The 18830-nt window shown below is 44.5% G+C and overlaps 1 pseudogene; it reads right to left on the bottom strand.

The window, feature by feature from the left end:
* LOC129058764 (angiogenic factor with G patch and FHA domains 1-like) overlaps positions 1-18830 on the bottom strand; it is a 54683-nt pseudogene that overhangs the window by 28523 nt on the left and 7330 nt on the right.

Raw genomic sequence — 18830 nt, 5'->3', positions numbered from 1 at the left:
CCTCAGGCACAGCAAAAGGCACCGCCACAGGCCCCGACTTCCTTCCCTACTCTCTGCAGCCCAGATGGGAATACTTGGAGGCTACAATCTGAATGTATTTTTCTCCCATTTTAACCCGAGCTGCCTAACACACAGTGGGGGTAGGGTGGGTGAAGGGCCTAGGGGAAACCAGGGCTGGATCATGGATCCTGGGGGAAATTTCGAGATACAGAAGTGGTTGTCACCTCTCTGTGGAACCCAGTTCCATACCTGGTCCTTGTCACACAGCCCTTTCTACAGAGAATAGCTCTGGGGCATTTGGGGATCCCTATGGCCCCAGGTGGCTTCCTGGCCCCCGCTGCCTGTGCTCCTTCCCTTGCCTGCTGTCAGAGCCCAACATAGAGGAGGAGGTTGCTGCCCTGGGAGCCTGAGGGAGCTCTTCCCTTGCCTGCTGGCAGAGCCCAACATGGAGGAGGAGGTTGCCGCCCTGTAAGCCTGAGGGAGCTGTGTCTGACTGGGGCTTCTGCCTGGGGTTTTGCAAAGAGCTACCTATGAATATAGTCTTTCCAGATACCTTGTTTCAAAGGAAGTGAGCATGAGCTAGCAAGTGTAGCAATCCCACAGCTGATAAACAACTTTGTCTTGGTTTTAAACCATCACATCTTCATTTCACATTGGAATAAACTAAGTGAAACCTGCTACCCCAGCCACGCCCGTGTGTTCTGTAACCCAGTCTCCTTTGGTTGTGAGGGCTGTTGTCAGAAATGTTATAAGAAAAGATTATGCATAAATTAAATCAAATGTAAAATTATGCTTATAATGTCACTTGAGTGAAAGGTAAGAGGGTAGAGTCACAGGCACTCAGCTGGGGTTTACCCACCCATCACTTACCAGGCTCATGAGAGTGCGGCACAGGTGAATGTCACCTGACACTGGTGACAGAAGAGAAAAGGCCGGCATGAAGGCTAGGTAGGGGAGAGGTGCCAGGCTGTGGGGCCAGGCCCTGGGCATGCTGGACCTGTGAGGTAACTGAATATCTAACTGCCCAGGCACCGGCCCTTTTCACATCAGTTGAGGTAAGAGGATGGGGGAGCACTCTCTGGAAGTCACACTGCGCTGGGAGAATGGAGGAGAGTCTACAACTCACCATCCTAGGGTAGGTTTTAGAGTGAGATGGACTGTCTTGGAGAGCTAATGAGATGGGAGGAAGGCAGTCCCCCAGGTGCATCTGAGGGCCACAGCCTATGAAGTAACCGGTGTGTGTGGGAGTGGCCTGTCCCTGTGAGAGGAGAAGTTTAAAGCTATTACAGCTGGTGGCTGCTGCTCAGCCTTCCCTCTGCAGAGCAGGCAGGTCCTCAGCTGCATGTATATCTGAATGTGTTTTGGAGTGTTTAGAGAGTCCTCTATGTCTTAGAAATTTTGAAAAGAAAAACAAATTTCAATTCTAATGTTTATTAGTTTCCGTGAGCCAATTCGAAAAAAAATGTTCTTCACCTCGAAGTTTTAAGTGACACCCAAGGGTAGCCACCAGTGTCTCGGCCACTGAAGCCTTGTGCATGCTCCCACTACCAGTTTGATTTGCAGCCTCATGGTTGCGTTGTGCTACATGTTCTTTCCTCTGGCCTTGTCCAGTGAAAACGGTTCACGTAGCTAACACCACTTCCAGAGACATGGGCACCATGTAAAGCTGAGAATGGACTGGGTTTAGTTACTATTGTGCCTCCTCCTCACCCGAGAGGCCCATTTTTCCTGGTTGATTCATTTAGTGCATTAGTGCTGTCAGTCACCTTTGGACAACTCAAATGACAAGTGGCTGTTGTTTCATAAAGAAAATGAAGGCTTTAGATGTGAAACCCTCCTTTTCTCTTCTGCTTCTCTTAGGTGAAAGATTTTATTTTTTAAAAAAGGGTACATAGTGGTATCCCAGCAGGTATAGTGTGATAACTGCCATGTGCTAGGCTATGGTTTCAGTGTGGATGGGCAATTCTTCAAGATGGAAAGCCAAGTTTCACTGAGTTGCTGGAGCCGCACTCACCTTTCTCCACATACCCCACCATGGGCTTTCACTTTTCTCCTGGGCTTGAATTTTTTTCACATCCATATTGTTTACACACACACACACACACACACATCTGTCTGTCAGTGCAGTGGCTGAATCAGGGGTCAGTGCAGCCTCAAACTCTTAGGCTCGAGTGATCCTTTCACATCAGCTTCTCAAAGAGCTAGGATTACACTACAGGCATGCAATGCTACACCCAGCCAATTTTAAAATTTTTTTGTAGAGGCTGAGCCTACTTATGTTGCCCAAACTGGTCTTGAACTCATAGGATCCAGCGATCAACCCACCTTGGCCTCCCAAATTGTTTACATTCCAGGTGTGAGCTACCAAACTCAGCCATAAATATTTTTTAAAGAACAGTTACAACCAAATTATGAGTTACGATTGCGCCACTGCCCTACAGCCTGGGCACCAGAGCAAGACCTTGTATCCAAAAACAAAGCAAAACAAAACAAGAACAAAAAACCTTATAACCAAATTAAACTTCGAAGATTGTGTCATCTGTGTCCCTCTCTGCCCTCCAGTTATCACTGTTAAATATAATGGTTATTGAGAAAACGGTTACATATTATTAAGAAATTTCTATATCTACTCCAGCTGAGAATAGGTATTCTGATGTGGCCGAAACATTTTCTCACTGCTACCCTCAGGGTCTAAACTAGCAAACCAAATCAGGACACCTGCAGAGGACAGTGGGCCATTTTCAAATAGAAAGAGAAATACCCCCATTAATGAGAGTAATCCAGTGATTTTCAAAAAGACAAGTCAGACTGAGATGCAGCACAGTCAGGGCACAATTACCCTGGAATAATCACTTCGCACAGAATGGTTGTGGAGCCTTTCTAAGATGAGCAAATTTGGGCAACATCATTCTTGCTTATTTATTCCCAGCCCCCGCTGCCCGCCTGATTCCTAACGGCCACCCCACGATGTGGTCAGCAGTGAGGTGCAGCGTGGTGAGAGAGGGGCTCAGGGATGGGATGAGGGTCTTTCCTGCATCATGAAAATGCCTAATAAGTTGTTAAAAAGATGTCCAAATGTTCTACTTCCTGCCCTTAAATAGCTGTTAAGATGCATGACACAACAGATCCTGGTAAGGGAAAGAGCATGCGCATTTCAAGTCTCAGCTCACTTCTTAATTAGCTGTGATACTCTGGGCATATGACCCCAACTATTCGAGCCTGTTTGCCTGTCCACCCAAGACAATCCTAAGCAAAAACAACAAATCTGGAGGTATCATGCTACCAGACTTCAAACTATACTTTAAGGCTACAGTAACCAAAACACCATGGTACTGGTACCAAAACAGATATATAGACGAATGGAACAGAACAAAGACCTCAGAAATAACACCACACATCTACAACCATCTGATCTTCGACAAACCTGACAAAAACAAGCAATGGGGAAAGATTTTCTATTTAACAAATGGTGCTGAAAAAACTGGCTAGCCATATGCAGAAAACAGAAACTGCACCCCTTCCTTACACCTTATACAAATATTATCTCAAGATGGATTAAAGTCTTAAATGTAAAACCCCAAACCATAAAAACCCTAGAAGAAAACCTAGGCAATACCATTCAGGACATATGCATGAGCAAAGACTTCATGACTAAAATACCAAAAGCAATTGCAACAAAAGCCAAAATTGACCAATGAGATCTAATTAAAGAGCTTCTGCACAGCAAAAGAAGCTATCCTCAGAGTGAAAGCAACCTACAGAATGAGAAAATTTTTGCAATCTATCCATCTGACAAAGGTCTAACATCTGGAATCTACAAGGAACTTAAATTCACAAGAAAAAAAACCCCATCAAAAAGTGGGCAGAGGATATGAACAGACTCTTCTCAAAAGAAGATATTTGACTGAGTGTGGTGGCTCACGCCTGTAATCCCAGCACTTTGGAATGTGGAGGCAGGTGGATCATGAGGTCAGGAGTTTGAGACCAGCCTGGCCAACATGGTGAAATCCTGTCTCTACTGAAAACACAAAAAATTAGCCAGGCATATTGGCAGGTGCCTGTAATCCCAGCTTCTCGGGAGGCTGAAGCAGGAGAATCACTTGAACCCGGGAAGCAGATGTTGCAGCGAACCAAGATCCTGCCACTGCATTCCAGCCTGGGTGACAGAGCAAGACTTTGTCTCAAAGAAGAAGAAGAAGGAGAAGAAGAAGGAGAAGAAGGAGAAGAAGAAGACATTGATGTGGCCAACAAATATTTAAAAAAAAATCTCATCATCACTGGTTATTAGAGAAATGCAAATCAAAACCACAATGAGATACTATCTCATGCCAGTTGGAATGGCAATTATTAAAAAGTCAGGAAACAACAGATGCTGGTGAGGCTGTGGAGAAATAGAAACGTTTTACACTGCTGGAGGGAGTGTAAATTAGTTCAACCATTGTGGAAGACAGTGTGGTGATTCCTCAAGGATCTACAAGCAGAAATACCATTTGACCCAGCAATCCCATTACTGGGTATATACCCAAAGGAATATAAATTTTTCTACTATAAAGACACATGCACATTTACGTTTATTGCAGCACTGTTTACAATAGCAAAGACTTGGAACCAACCCAAATGCCCATCAATGATAGACTGGAAAAAGAAAATGTGGCACATATACACCATGGAATACTATGCAGCCATAAAAAAGAATGAGTTCATGTCCTTTGCAGGAACGTGAGTGAAGCTGGAAACCATTATCCTCAGCAAACTAACACAGGAACAGGAAACCAAACACCATATGTTCTCACTCATATGTGGGAGTTGAACAATGAGAACACATGTACACCTGGAAGGAAACATCACACACCGGGGCCTGTTAGGGGGTTGGGGTCAAGGGGAGGGAGAGCATTAGGACAAATATTCAATGCATGTGGGGCTTAAAACCTAGATGGCAGGTTGATAGGTGCAGAAAACCACCATGGCACATGTAAACCTATGTAACAAACCTGCACGTTCTGCACATGTATCCCAAAACTTAAAGTAAAACAAAGAAACAAACAAAAATGCACTAACGCTCAGGGTGAGTGGGGGTAGGGGCTGGGGTGGGGCACGGGTGGGTGGGTCCTGGTGTTTTATTCAATCAGTGGCGCTGGTGTGGGAACCACCCAATCAGGCGCACAGTTTGAGAGGAGAGGAGGGTGTGGCTTCTGCCGTTTGGCGGGGTCTTTGTCTCTCGCTGGTGCTCGTGCAGGAGCTTGGGATGCATCTCCTCTTTTGCCTCCTCCACCTTGGGAAATCCGGACAACTCCCTCACAGCCCCTGTTGCCCTGTGATCTGTAGGTCCTTGGGGACGCATAGTTAAGGAGCTGTTACCATGGGGCAGTCCTTGCTTCCAGAGCTCCCAAGATGGTGGCGGGCCGCTTCCATAATTTTGGCAGGCCACTTCCAACATGGTGGCAAGCCTCCTGTTCTCTGACCTGGGGCTCTTGGCCTCACGGATGCCAAGGAATGGAATCTTGAGCCATGCGGTGAGTGCTATACCGCTATTAGAAGCTGTGGGTCACGGAAGAGAACCGTGGAACCCAGTGACTAGTGTTCAGCTTGATTAGGATGAACCGAGGCACTTAGCTGTACAGGAACAATGGCAAGCCTTTAGCCCTATTGGGAGTGGCAATGGGTGCCTTGCTGGATCAGGAGCACAGCGGACACCTTGCTAGCCAGGATGGTCTTGATCTCCTGACCTCGTGATCCGCCCGCCTCAGCCTCCCAAAGTGCTGGGATTACAGGTGTGAGCCATCGTGCCCAGCCAATAACTGTCTTCACAACAATTGGTGCTGGGGAAATTGGGTACCCACATGTAAAAGAATGAACCTGGGCCCTTCACTTATACTGTAAGAAAAAATTAACTAACTGGATCAAATACCTAAATGTAAGAGCTAAAACTACAAAATTCTTAGAATAAAATATAGGGGAAACACATCATAACACTGGATTTGGCAGTTTTTTTTTTTTAAACAGGACACCCAAAACACAAGAAACAAAAGAAAAATAGATGAATAGGACTCTATCCAGAATATGCAAAGAACAATTCAGCAACAATAAAACAAACTACTTGTTACATAGGCATGGGCAAGGACTTCATGTCTAAAACACCAAAAGCAATGGCAACAACAGCCAAAATTGACAAATGGGATCTAATTAAACTAAAGAGCTTCTGCACAGCAAAAGAAACTACCATCAGAGTGAACAGGCAACCTACAAAATGGGAGAAAATTTTCGCACCTACTCATCTGACAAAGGGCTAACATCCAGAATCTACCATGAACTCCAACAGATTTACAAGAAAAAAACAAACAACCCCATCAAAAAGTGGGTGAAGGATATGAACAGACACTTCTCAAAAGAAGACATTTATGCAGCCAAAAAACACATGAAAAAATGCTCACCATCACTGGCCATCAGAGAAATGCAAATCAAAACCACAATGAGATACCATCTCACACCAGTTAGAATGGCGATCATTAAAAAGTCAGGAAACAACAGGTGCTGGAGAGGATGTGGAGAAATAGGAACACTTTTACACTGTTGGTGGGACTGTAAACTAGTTCAACCATTGTGGAAGTCGGTGTGGTGATTCCTCAGGGATCTAGAACTAGAAATACCATTTGACCCAGCCATCCAATTACTGGATATATACCCAAAGGACTATAAATCATACTGCTATAAAGACAAATGCACACGTATGTTTATTGAGGCACTATTCACAATAGCAAAGACTTGGAACCAACCCAAATGTCCACCAATGATAGACTGGATTAAGAAAATGTGGCACATATACAGCATGGAATACTATGCAGCCATAAAAAATGATGAGTTCATGTCCTTTGTAGGGACATGGATGAAATTGGAAATCATCATTCTCAGTAAACTATCGCAAAAACAAAAAACCAAACACCGTATATTCTCACTCATAGGTGGGAATTGAACAATGAGAACACATGGACACAGGAAGGGGAACATCACACTCTGGGGACTGTTGTGGGATGGTAGGAGGGGGGAGGGATAGCTTTAGGAGATATATCTAATGCTAAGTGACGAGTTAATGGGTGCAGCATACCAGCATGGCACATGTATACATATGTAACTAACCTGCAGATTGTGCACATGTACCCTAAAACTTAAAGTATAATAATAATAAAATAAAATATTGGCAAAAACTTAAGCAGACATTTCTCTAAAAATTATGTAAAGTGGCTAATAAGCACATGAAAAGACGCTCAACAAAAGTCATCATTAGTGAAATGCAAATCTAACCCCAAATGACATATCATTTAATACCCATCAGCATAGCTACTACCAAAAGAAAAAAAAACAGAAAATCACAAGTGTTGGTGAGGACGTGGAGCAATTAGAATCCTTGTACACTGTTGGTGGAAATGTAAAATGCTGCAGCTGCTATAAAATAACAACACAGTAACTAAAAAATTTACACATAAAATCACCATACGATCCAGCAATTTCACATCTGGGTATGCAGCAAAAGATATGAAAGCAAAGACACAAAATAATACACATACACCTAGGTTCATAGCAGCATTACTCACATCACCAAAAAGGTGTTTGAATTACTCAAGTGTTGTTTGAATTACCATCAATGAATAAATATAGATAAAATGTGATGTATACATACAGTGGAATGTTATTCAGCTATGTAAAATAAGGAAATTCTGACACATGGTACGTCATGCATGAACCTTAAGGACATTGTGCAAAGTGACATAAGCCAGTCATAAAAGGGCAAATACTGAATCATTCCACTTATGAGATACTTAGAGTAGTTAAATTCTAGAAACCCAAATAGAAGAGTGGTTCCTAGGAGCTAGAGGGGGAGTAACATGGAACTTATTTAATGGGTATAGAGTTTTGTCTCTGCAAGTTGAAAGAAGGTCCCTATGAATGGTAATGACAGTTGCAAAACAATGTGAAAGTAGTTAATTTTTCTGAGCTGCACACTTAAAATAGCTTAAATGGTTAATTTTATGTATACTTTACCACAATGTAAAAAATAATTTTTAAATAAACTATAGCTATCTGCAATATCATGAATTAATATCATAAATATAATGTTGCACAGAAGAAAGTAGTTGTAAAAGTACACATATTACACAATCTCACTTATATGAAATCCAAAAAGTGAACAGAACTGAGGTTCTGGCTTCCAGTAATAATGAAGTAAAGTAGTTTGTTGAATACTTCACAGATAACTAAAACAAAGCTCTTTGGTCACAGGGCTGCAGCACTGCAATCCCAGCATGCACCAGGCTCAGGGAGAGTGCGCTAATCACTGCAGGAAGGGACGAGGCTCCGCGCGGCTCGCTGGTCTTGCTGGGAGATGCAGTCTCATAAACGCTCCCAGCCCTTTGGTCACAGGGCTGCAGCACTACAGTCCTGGCATGCACCGGACTCCGGGAAAGTGCGCGTCACTGGAGGAAGAGGCAGGGCTGTGCGCGCCTCCCTAGAATTGTTGGAAGATGTATTCTCATAAACACTCCCAACCCTTTGGTCAAACGGCTACAGGACTACAATCCCAGCATGCACCAGGCTCCAGGGCGAGGCGCAGCCCTGGAAGAAGGGGCAGAGTGGTACCCGCCCCACCTAATATGCTGGGAGCTGTAGTCCGTTAACTACTCTCAGCCTGTTTGTCGGTAGGCTTCAGAACTATAATCCGAGCATGTACCGGGATCCGGGGTGCACAGCCCTGGAGGGAGGGGCAGAGCGGTGTGGACTTCCCGGTGTCCAAAGCACTGCTGAGTTCTGATGCTATGCCGACTGTTTGCAAGGAGAGTGAGTACAGAGGTGCACATGGAGGACAGGTCTGCACTGAGCGTTGAGGAGAGTATTACCCTACGAAGACACCTTCCATTTTCCCAAATCGGGCGGGTTGTCCTCACCCGATTGGCCCTATCCTTCTCAGGTTCCTCTTTCAGTTGCACTCAGGGTTCTTTCCAGAGCATTACCTCTTCTGCAGCCCAGGGGGCTGCCTTCTTTCCTAAACTGCTGTGGAAACTTTCCTGATGTCCGAGACACTGTCCATTGTGCCGCAGCCCTCTTTTTTCTCTAGCCAGAGCACGCACTCAACCGTTTTTGAGAGAAATCTTCCACCTGGCCTGCTTGTGAGCAGCTTCAGAGCTCTGCAGGGGTGACAAGGGCTGTGGCTTCCTGGAAATGTCACTCTCAATGGCGCCTTTTTCACGAATGTGAAAGTCTAGGCATCAGAAAGGTTAATTATTGGGTTGCACAAAATCAGCTAAGAGCAAAGGAAAAAAACCCATTTCCGAGGCGTTAGTCTTGTGAGCCATTTTCATCAACCCATTTAAGTGGACAAGCTCCAAAATGCAACCTGAAGCTGCTGACTATTTAGGCATTTTACACTTGAAATCATTGGTCTCATCTCAAGTCAGGCCTGGCTTGCCAGTGTCTCAGAGACACAAATGGGACCTGATACCTCAGGAACAGAGAGTGTTCCAGCTTTATGGGAGCAACTTTTAAGATGTGGAGCCCTTGGGGTCATTTGAAACCCGCTATCCTCAGTAGGGACTTTTACTTCTAGAGAGCATGTGTATTTTGATTTTATCTGTCCTCAAGCTGACCCTTTGTTCATTTTAATAGTAAAAAACATATTCCTGGGTGGAGATTTAAGATGCTAATGAGACATGAAATGTATGCACAAAGATGTACAGCTACTGTACATGTGTACCCAGAAGACCAGTCAGAACATGCTTACTGTAACACTTCTTTCCACCTTCTTATGAAATAATCATGCAAAACTCCCATAAAGAGGGTTTCTCCAGCAATAATTAATGCTGTCTCACTTTTATGAGCAGGCTGCCCTGGAATCTCTTTCTCAGACTGTACCGTCTATTCTGCACTTAATTTTCAAAATACTCTTTTTTTTTTGTAATAAATTATGATGTACTTCTTTTGTTGTGTGTCTCTTGTTTAAATTCTTTTAAACTAAGAAGATAAGAACCAAGGTATGACATCAGCCATCAACATTTCTGGTGCCATGACCTGGGGAGAGGTTTGTCTGCTTCATTAATTTCAGTTTCCCTTTACTTGCAGTGAATACTATGGCAGTTCCAGACTACCTGGTTAACTATCGCTGCTTGTTCCAGCGCTGTTTCAGTAAAGTTCTGGGGGAAACGTTTTTAAGTCGCCTGTATTCTTTAGAGAGAGAATATATGTCCACTCTCCTTTTGGCTGCTGCTTCTGTAGTATCGGTAAATACGCTAACCACATGGGTTGCCCTCAACATTTCATATTTGGGCTATTTGCCGCTTAGTTTCACATCTTTCTGGCCACAGTTTAGACGCGGCTTAGCGTTTGCTGTCCGTTCAGCAATACTCGATCGCCACCTAGTGGCTATTGTAATTTATTTTCTGGTCAGGTTTTCTGTTTACAAAATTTTTGTTTTGTTTTGAGCAGCACATTAAGAGAACCCTGTCCCTTCAGGCTTTATGCATTTCCCAGCTCCTTGAAATCGTTCTTCAACAGGCTTTCTTTGCTGAACAAAAGATGCACAGTCATGTAGATGCCCAGTCGTAGGGACTGAATCTGAGCATTCCAGGTGTTGTAATTGGGCATCACAAATGGCAAACCAGTGAATTAGGGCAAGGCTTCTCAGCCAGACATCTGCCCCCCAGCCAGCAGTGGGGGTCATCTCGGTAGGGCTGGAGATGTCCACCGCTGGGGGGAGCTAGGACGGTGTATGGCAAATGCCTATGACCTCCTAAAGCTTCAGTTAATGGGGTTTCCAGGGGATGTGCTGGACACCTTGGTGTTTCCACTTGGCTCACGAGGATGCCCACAGCCTCCTGGATTTCAGTAAATGTTCTGTCGTTGCAGGATTCTCTCGGCACCGTGGGAGCCGCTTCCTCTACTGTCACTGAAACACCCCTGGGATGTATATCTAAAAATTAGAACAGCTTTTGGCTAAATGAACTTAGAAAAAAGAAAACCTTATCTTCTTTTGTAACACTATTTAGCCTGCCTACAGATTAGCTGACAAAACATGGCTGGAGAATGAGACTGTGAACTTTGACTCCATCCTACAGCTAGATCTTTTCTGTAGTAATCAGGGAAAATGGTCTGAAGTATCCTATGTGCAAGCCTTTCTGGCCTGACATCAAAACCCAGCTCTATGCAGCACCTGTGGGCTAAAGCCTAGTAAGCCAGAAAGTCCCTCAGAACCATTAGAAGATCATCTCTTATTAAGGGGAAGGGACCCCAGACCCCACAGCCCAACACCAGCTCCAGACAGGGGCCCTCAGGGGCCCACACCTCCTTTAGAATCCCCAGCATCCCCACACTATCAGAGTCTTCTGTAGAATCTAAGCTTGTTTCACCTCCTCCTTATGCTCCTTTCTATCGGCCGGATACAATAGAGACCAGCCCAGCTGCAGTTACTCACAGTGGGACTTCACACCATTCAGGGCCAGAGAAATTGCTCCCCTTACAGAAAGTCCCAAATGGAGAGAGGACCATCAGAGTGCTTGTTCTACTCTCAATAAATGATCTAATCCAATATAAGCAACAACTCTGATGGCCCTCAGACAACTTCAGCGCATTTCCTGAAGGCTTCCAGGCTCTAACTTTGACCACCATTCAACTGTACCATCCATAAATGGACCGAATGACTGCTGCCAACTTAGCTGCACAAAATTTTGCTTATTAGCAAAAAATAGAAAATACTTAAAACATTTGTTGCTTTCACCATTTTAATGCAAAATACTTTTGCAGCATAAATATCACCATAAGGTGGAGCCTTGGGAATCCAGTATAAACTATCTCAGAAAACCTCAATGGTTCTGCAATAAGCAGCAGAAGGCCTCAATAGACTTCAACAATGTCTGGACTCCATGGCCACTGTAGTCCGAGAAAAGCAAAGAGCCTGGGATCTTCTCCCAGCCGGGCAAAGAGGAGCATGTTTATATCTAAAAGAAGAATGCTGTTTTTGAGATCAATCAGCCTGGTCTAGTCCAAGAAAATATTAATAATATCATCACCCAGGCAGACAAAATTGAATCTCTAGGAACTTCCATGGGAATATGAAAGCAATGTCTATTAACTGCCTTACTCTCTTTAATAGTAACAGTCATTACTATACTTTCAGCTTTTACTTTTGTTCCAATTTTGTTTAAAATGTTAACTGATTTCTTGCTCTCTTGCTTATGGCAACTCCATGTTTGCATGATGGTTTTGCAAGGCTTTCAACCTTTGGCTGCCAACATCTTGCCCACTGGTTCCACGAATGACATGGTTTACACCCAGTTAGATCACACAGCAAGAAACTTTAGGGCCCAGACTAGGCAGAAATTACACCCACTCAGCAGGAAACAGCTCCAGAAAAAGTGACCTAGCCCCTCAACCTCCAATATGATTATGACCCTAAGATCTCTTGGGGGAAACTGAGGCAGAATAGATCAGAATAGGTATTCAAGAAAATGACCATGATCTTGGGATACAGAAATGTGGGGAAAAGAAAGAGAGATCAGACTGTTACTGTGTCTATGTAGAAAGAAGTAGACATAAGAGACTCCATTTTGCTCTGTACTAAGAAAAATCCTTCTGCCTTGAGACGCTGTTAATCTGTAACCCTAGCCCCAACACTGTGCTCACAGAGACTTGTGCTGTGTTGACTCAAGGTTTAATGGATTTAGGGCTATGCAGGATGTGGTTTGTTAAAAAAGTGCTTGAAGGCAGTATGCTTGTTAAAATTCATCACCACTCTCTAATCTCAAGTACCCAGGGACACAATACACTGCGGAAGGCCACAGGGACCTCTGCCTAGGAAAGCCAGGTATTGTCCAAGGTTTCTCCCCATGTGATAGTCTGAAATATGGCCTCCTGGGAAGGTAAAGACTTGACCATCCTCCAGCCCAACACCCATAAATGGTCTGTGCTGAGGAGGATTAGTAAAAGAGGAAGGCCTATTTGCAGTTGAGATAAGAGGAAGGCATCTGTCTCCTGCTTATCCCCGGGCAATGGAATGTCTCAGTGTAAAACCCAATTGTATGTTCTATTTACTGAGATAGGAGAAAACGGCCTTAGGGCTGGAGTTGAGACATGCTGGTGGCAATACTGTTCTTTAATGCACCGAGATGTTTGTATACGCGCACATCAAGGCACAGCACCTTTTCTAACCTTGTTTATGACACAGAGACATTTGTTCACGTTTTCCTGCTGACCCTCTCCCCACTGTTACCCTATTGTCCTGCCACATCCCCCTCTCCAAGATGGTAGAAATAGTGATCAATAAATACTGAGGGAACTCAGAGACCAGTGCCGGCGTGGGTCCTCTGTATGCTGAGCGCCAGTCCCCTGGGCTCACTTTTCTTTCTCTATACTTTGTCTCTGTGTCTCTTTCTTTTCTCAGTCTCTCATTCCACCTGATGAGAAACACCCACAGGTGTGGAGGGGTAGGCCACCCCTTCATTGAAACTGTGGTGACTGTACAGCCAACACAATGAGTCTTAGCATTTGCATTGTAACTGGGCTCATTCAAGCAAAGCTATCTTCATTAAGGACTTTCTGTTCTAAAGAGCATGTGCATTTTGATTTTCCCTGTCCTCAAACTTAACTTTTGCTTATTTTAATAGCAAAAAATACACCCCCCAGCTGGGCACGGTGGCTCACACCTGTACTCCCAGCACTTTGGGAGGCTGAGAAGAATGGATCACTTGAAACCAGAAGCTCAAGACTAGACTGGCCAACATAGTGAAACCCCATCTCAACTAAAAATACAAAAATTAGCCAGGTATGGTGGTGCATGCCTGTAATCCCAGCTACTCAGGAGGCCGAGGCATGAGAATGGCTTGAACTCGGTAGGCAGAGGTTGCAGTGAGCAGAGATTGCACCACCGCACTCCAGCCTGGGCAACAGAGCGAGACTCTGTCTCAAGCAAACAAACAAAAATACACTCCTGGCAAGAGGTCTAAGATGCTAATGAGACATGCAAAATATGAATAAGCATGTACAGCTACTGCACATGTGCACTCAGAAGACCACTCAGAACAGGCTTACTAGCAGCTCCTCTTCCCCCTCCTTATTAATAATAATGTAAAACTCCCATAAGGGGGTTTCTCCAGCGACAATCCACGCTGTCTCACTCTTATGAGCAGCCCGCCCTGGAATACCTCTCACGGTGTACTGTATTCTGCACTTAACTTTCAAAATTTCTTTTCTTTTCCAATAAATTATGCTGTACTTCTTTTCTGTGTGTCTCGTTTAAATTATTATAAACTAAGAAGACAAGGACCGAGGTATTACATCAGCTCTCAACACAGCAATAAATCAGCCTCCTTCTTGTGGGCATAGTCCATGCACAAAAGGAGTCACATCACCTAGGTGCTGGACCCAGAGATACGTCACAATTTATCCTATGCACAAAGTTAAGGTAATAGAGGAGAGTCATATTAAATAGTTTCTGGGCCCAGGGATATGTCACAATGGCTCCTGTGAGCAGAGATCAGGCAGAAGAATCACATAACTGTTGTGCTGGACACAGCGATAAGCCACCCTTTCATCTGTGGGAATGACCCAGGCAAGAAAGAAGAGTCACAGCATTTAGGTGCTTGCTGCAGAGGTACGTAACAATCTCTCTTATGGGCATAGCCCAGGTAAGAGAGGAGAGTCACATCTCCAAGGTGATTAATGTAGAAATATGTCACAAGAAACTTTTTAGGCAGGGCCCATGCTGGATCTTCTTATCTTCCAGATGTTAGGTCCAGGGATATGTCAGAATACCCAAAATACACAGGGCTCAGTCAAAAAAGGAGAGCCACATCACCTCGGTGCTGGGTCTAGACATATGTCACATCTATTTTATGGGGAAAGCTCAGGTGAAAAAGCAGGTCACATCAAATAGTTGTTAGGCACAGAGATATGTCACATTTCCTCCTGCTTGAGGTGTCTAGGCCAAAGACTCACATCATCTTGGTGCTAGGCTCATGTTCATATATAAACATTCAACCAGAGTTGAAATGGTAGCTTATTTCTAAACCCAGCTTATAGGCAAGGGAGGACTCTCCTATCCTGACCTAGTTAATTGTAATGACGTTGACTCTCAAACCCGGGCTTAATGCCACAGGTACGACCATGGGTCCCTACCAGCAGGAAGGTCTCAAAGTTGATTGCAACTGTCATTCATACTGTATAGTGACATTGGGTAGTACACAGAGATTGCTAACTGCGCCGAGCACACAGGTGAGATTGTGGCACTCATATGCACACCCAGCCAACAGTAAATATTCTCATCCTCTCACATGAACACAGGTCACTGTTGAGGTTCTGAATCTCACACCTGTAGTCAGTCAAAGGTGGGAAAAATTGACATATATGGATACTCATGGGTTGGTGACTCTCAGGCCAAAATTCAGCACAACTGTGAGGCTGTGACTTCACTAAGGTGACACAGTCTGCAGAGGAATTGAGGCTCTCATGCACAAATCCAGTCTGGTGTTGAGATGGTTACTCATGGGCTTAGACCCAACATACAAGAGGTGTTGAATGTCATGCCTACAACTGTGACAGTTGTGGGATTGTTAATCTCATTCCCAGACCATTCTGCAGGTTTCATGGTGAAATTTCCCAGTGCCTAGCACCTGAGTGACTTGACGCTCTTGCATGGACCCAGCCCACAGATGGGATACTAACATATTGCTGGATCCAGCACCTTGAGGGTGTAACTCTATTCTCCTTCCTTGGCACTGCCCACAGTGAGCATTTTGACATATCACTAGACCTTGCACCCAGGTGATGTGAGTCTCCTCTTCCGCCTTGGCGCTGCCCACAGTGAGCATTTTGACATATCACTAGACCTTGCACCCAGGTGATGTGAGTCTCCTCTTCCGCCTTGGCGCTGCCCACAGGAAGCGTTGTTCTATATAGCTTGGCCTGGCACCCAGGTTATGTGACTCTCAGGCTTGTGCCCATATGGGACACTGTGGTATATTGCTGGGTCCACTACCCAGGTGATGTAACTCCTCTGCCTGGGCCCTGCCTACAAGGGGCACTGTGACAGATCTCTGTGCTCATTGGCCAGGTAATGTGATTCTCTTTTCCTGTCTGGTCCCTTTACACAGAAGGGATTGTGACATGTTGCTGGGCTTAGCACCAAGTTGATGTGAATCTTCTGCCTGGATCAAGTTCACAGAAGGCCTTGTGACATACCTCTGGGTCCATTACCTATTTGATGTGACTCTCCTCTCTTACCTGAGCATTGCCCGTAAGAGAGATTGTGACATATCTTTGGGCCAAGCACCGGGATGATGTGACTCTTCTCCCTGCCTCGGTCATGCCCACAGAGGGAAGTGTGACTTATAACTGGGCACAGCACACGGGTGAAGTGATTCTTCTGCCCAGTCCCTACCTACAGTAGTCATTGTCAAATACCTCTGGGCCCATCATCTAGACTATTTGACTCTCTACTTCTTCCTAGGGCCTGCTCACAGTAAGGATTGTGACATATTACTTTGCCCAGTACCTACATGATGTGACTTTTCTCTCATGTCTGGGCTCTGTCTTGGAGATGAATGTGACACACAGCTAGCCCTGGCCCCTAGGTTATGTAACTTCTCCTTTTTCAAAATCCTACTCACCAGGGGCATTGAAACATCTCTCTGGGCACGTCACTTAGGTAATGTTACCCTGTTGCCTGGAGCCTCTCCTCAGTGGGTATTGTGACACATTGCTGGACCCAGTACCTATGTGATATGCTCTCCTTTCTTGCCTGGGCCCTGTATACATTGTGTATTGTAATATATGGCTGGGTTCAAGGACTAGGTGATGCAATTCTTATGCGTAGGCCCTACCTACAGGGACATTGTGACATTTCTTTAGCTCTGACTCTCCTCTTCTGCCTTAGCCTTGCCAAAAACGGAGGTGGTGAAATATAACCGGACCTAGCAACCAGCTAATATGACTCTCCTCTTTTGCCTGCACCCAGCATATTTTGGGTATTGTGACATATCATTTATCTCAACACCTACAGGATGAAAGGCTCCTGCCTGAGCCCAGCCATCAGTAAAAATTGTCATTTTCCCACATGAACACAGCCCATAATTGAGGTTCTGAATCTCACATCCAGAGGCAGTCAAAAGTTGGAAAGTTGGCTCTCATAAGTGGATGCTGTCCACAAGTGGGTTTGTGACTCCCTGACCAAGATCCAAAACACTTGTGAGGCTGTGACTCCACTAAGATAACTCAATTTTCAAAAGGCATTAAGCCTCTCATGGAAAAATCCATTCCACCATTGAGATTGTGACTTATGTACATAGACCCAACATACAGGAGGCGTTGGCTCTCATACCCAGAACTGGCACTTATGTGGGATTGTTAATCTCACCCAGGGACCTTCCTGCAGGTGTGATTCTGACGTACACCTCTATGTGGGATTGTTAATCTCACCCAGGGGCCTTCCTGAAGGTGTGATTCTGACATACACCTCTATGTGGGATTGTTAATCTCACCCAGGGACCTTCCTGAAGGTGTGATTCTGAAGTACACCTCTATGTACGTTGCAGCGAGCCGAGATCGTACCACTGCACTCCAGCCTGGGTGATAGAGTGAGATTCTCTCAAAAAAAAAAAAAAAAAAAGAGGCAATGACCTTGCTTCCTGCCTCTGCCTGAAGTTAGGGGTCCCTGACCTCTGCTGGCACCTAGCAGTCAAAGTGGATGGGGTCAGGGGTCAACTCTCAGCCGAGCACAGGGCCCTTCACCTCTCGCTACCCTACACAGGTGAAGCTGCTGGTCATGGCTAATCTGGAGCTGCTCTGTGTCCCACAGTTCCCTGCTGAACCAGTAATATTTATGGGGTACAGTGTGATGTTTCACTGCATCATACTACATGGTACAGTGTGATGCAGTGAAACATCACACTGTACTCCATAAACATGTATAATTATCATGTTAATTATATGATGTTCCACGGCATCATACTACATGGTACAGTGAGATGCAGTGAAACATCACATTGAACTCCATAAACATATATAACTATCATGTGTTAATTACATGATGTTTCACTGCATCATACTACACGGTACAGTGTGATGCAGTGAAACAACACTGTACTCCGTAAACATATATAACTATCACGTGTTAATTACGTGATGCTTCACTGCATCATACTACATGGTACAGTGAGATGCAGTGAAACATAACACTGTACTCCGTAAACATATATAACTATCATGTGTTAATTACGTGATGCTTCACTGCATCATACTACACGGTACAGTGTGATGCAGTGAAACATCACACTGTACTCCGCAAACGTATAATTATGTTAATTATATGATGTTTCACTGCATCACATTGTACCATATACACTGTACAGTGATCCAACCAGAGTAATTAGCATATTTAACACTTTAAACATTTATTTCCTTGTGCTAGTAAAGTTCAAAATCCTCGCTTCAAGCTATTATAGAATAAACGGTACATTATTATTAGCTATAGTCATCGTGCTGTGTAACAGAACACCAGGATTTATTCTTCCTAACTGTAACTTTGTACCCAGTGACAAAGCTCTCCCCACTCCCTCATCCTTCTGCCATCGCTAACCTCTGGTAACCACCATCCTACTGTCTACTTCTATGAGATGGACTTCTTCAGATTTCACGTGAGTGAGAGCACGTGGTCTTTTTCTTTCTGTGCCTGGCTTATTCCACTTAACATAATGTCCTCTAGGCTCATCCATGTTGACACAAATGACAGAACTTCATTCTGTTTTATGACTGAACATTATTCCTGTGTGTGTGTGCGTGTGTGTGTGTATAACATT

Source organism: Pongo abelii, chromosome 2 (genome assembly GCF_028885655.2).
Source record: "Pongo abelii isolate AG06213 chromosome 2, NHGRI_mPonAbe1-v2.0_pri, whole genome shotgun sequence".
In the NCBI taxonomy this organism is placed as follows: domain Eukaryota; kingdom Metazoa; phylum Chordata; class Mammalia; order Primates; family Hominidae; genus Pongo; species Pongo abelii.
The sequence above is the reverse complement of the archived record's forward strand: the minus strand, read 5'-3'. Positions and strand labels throughout refer to the sequence as shown.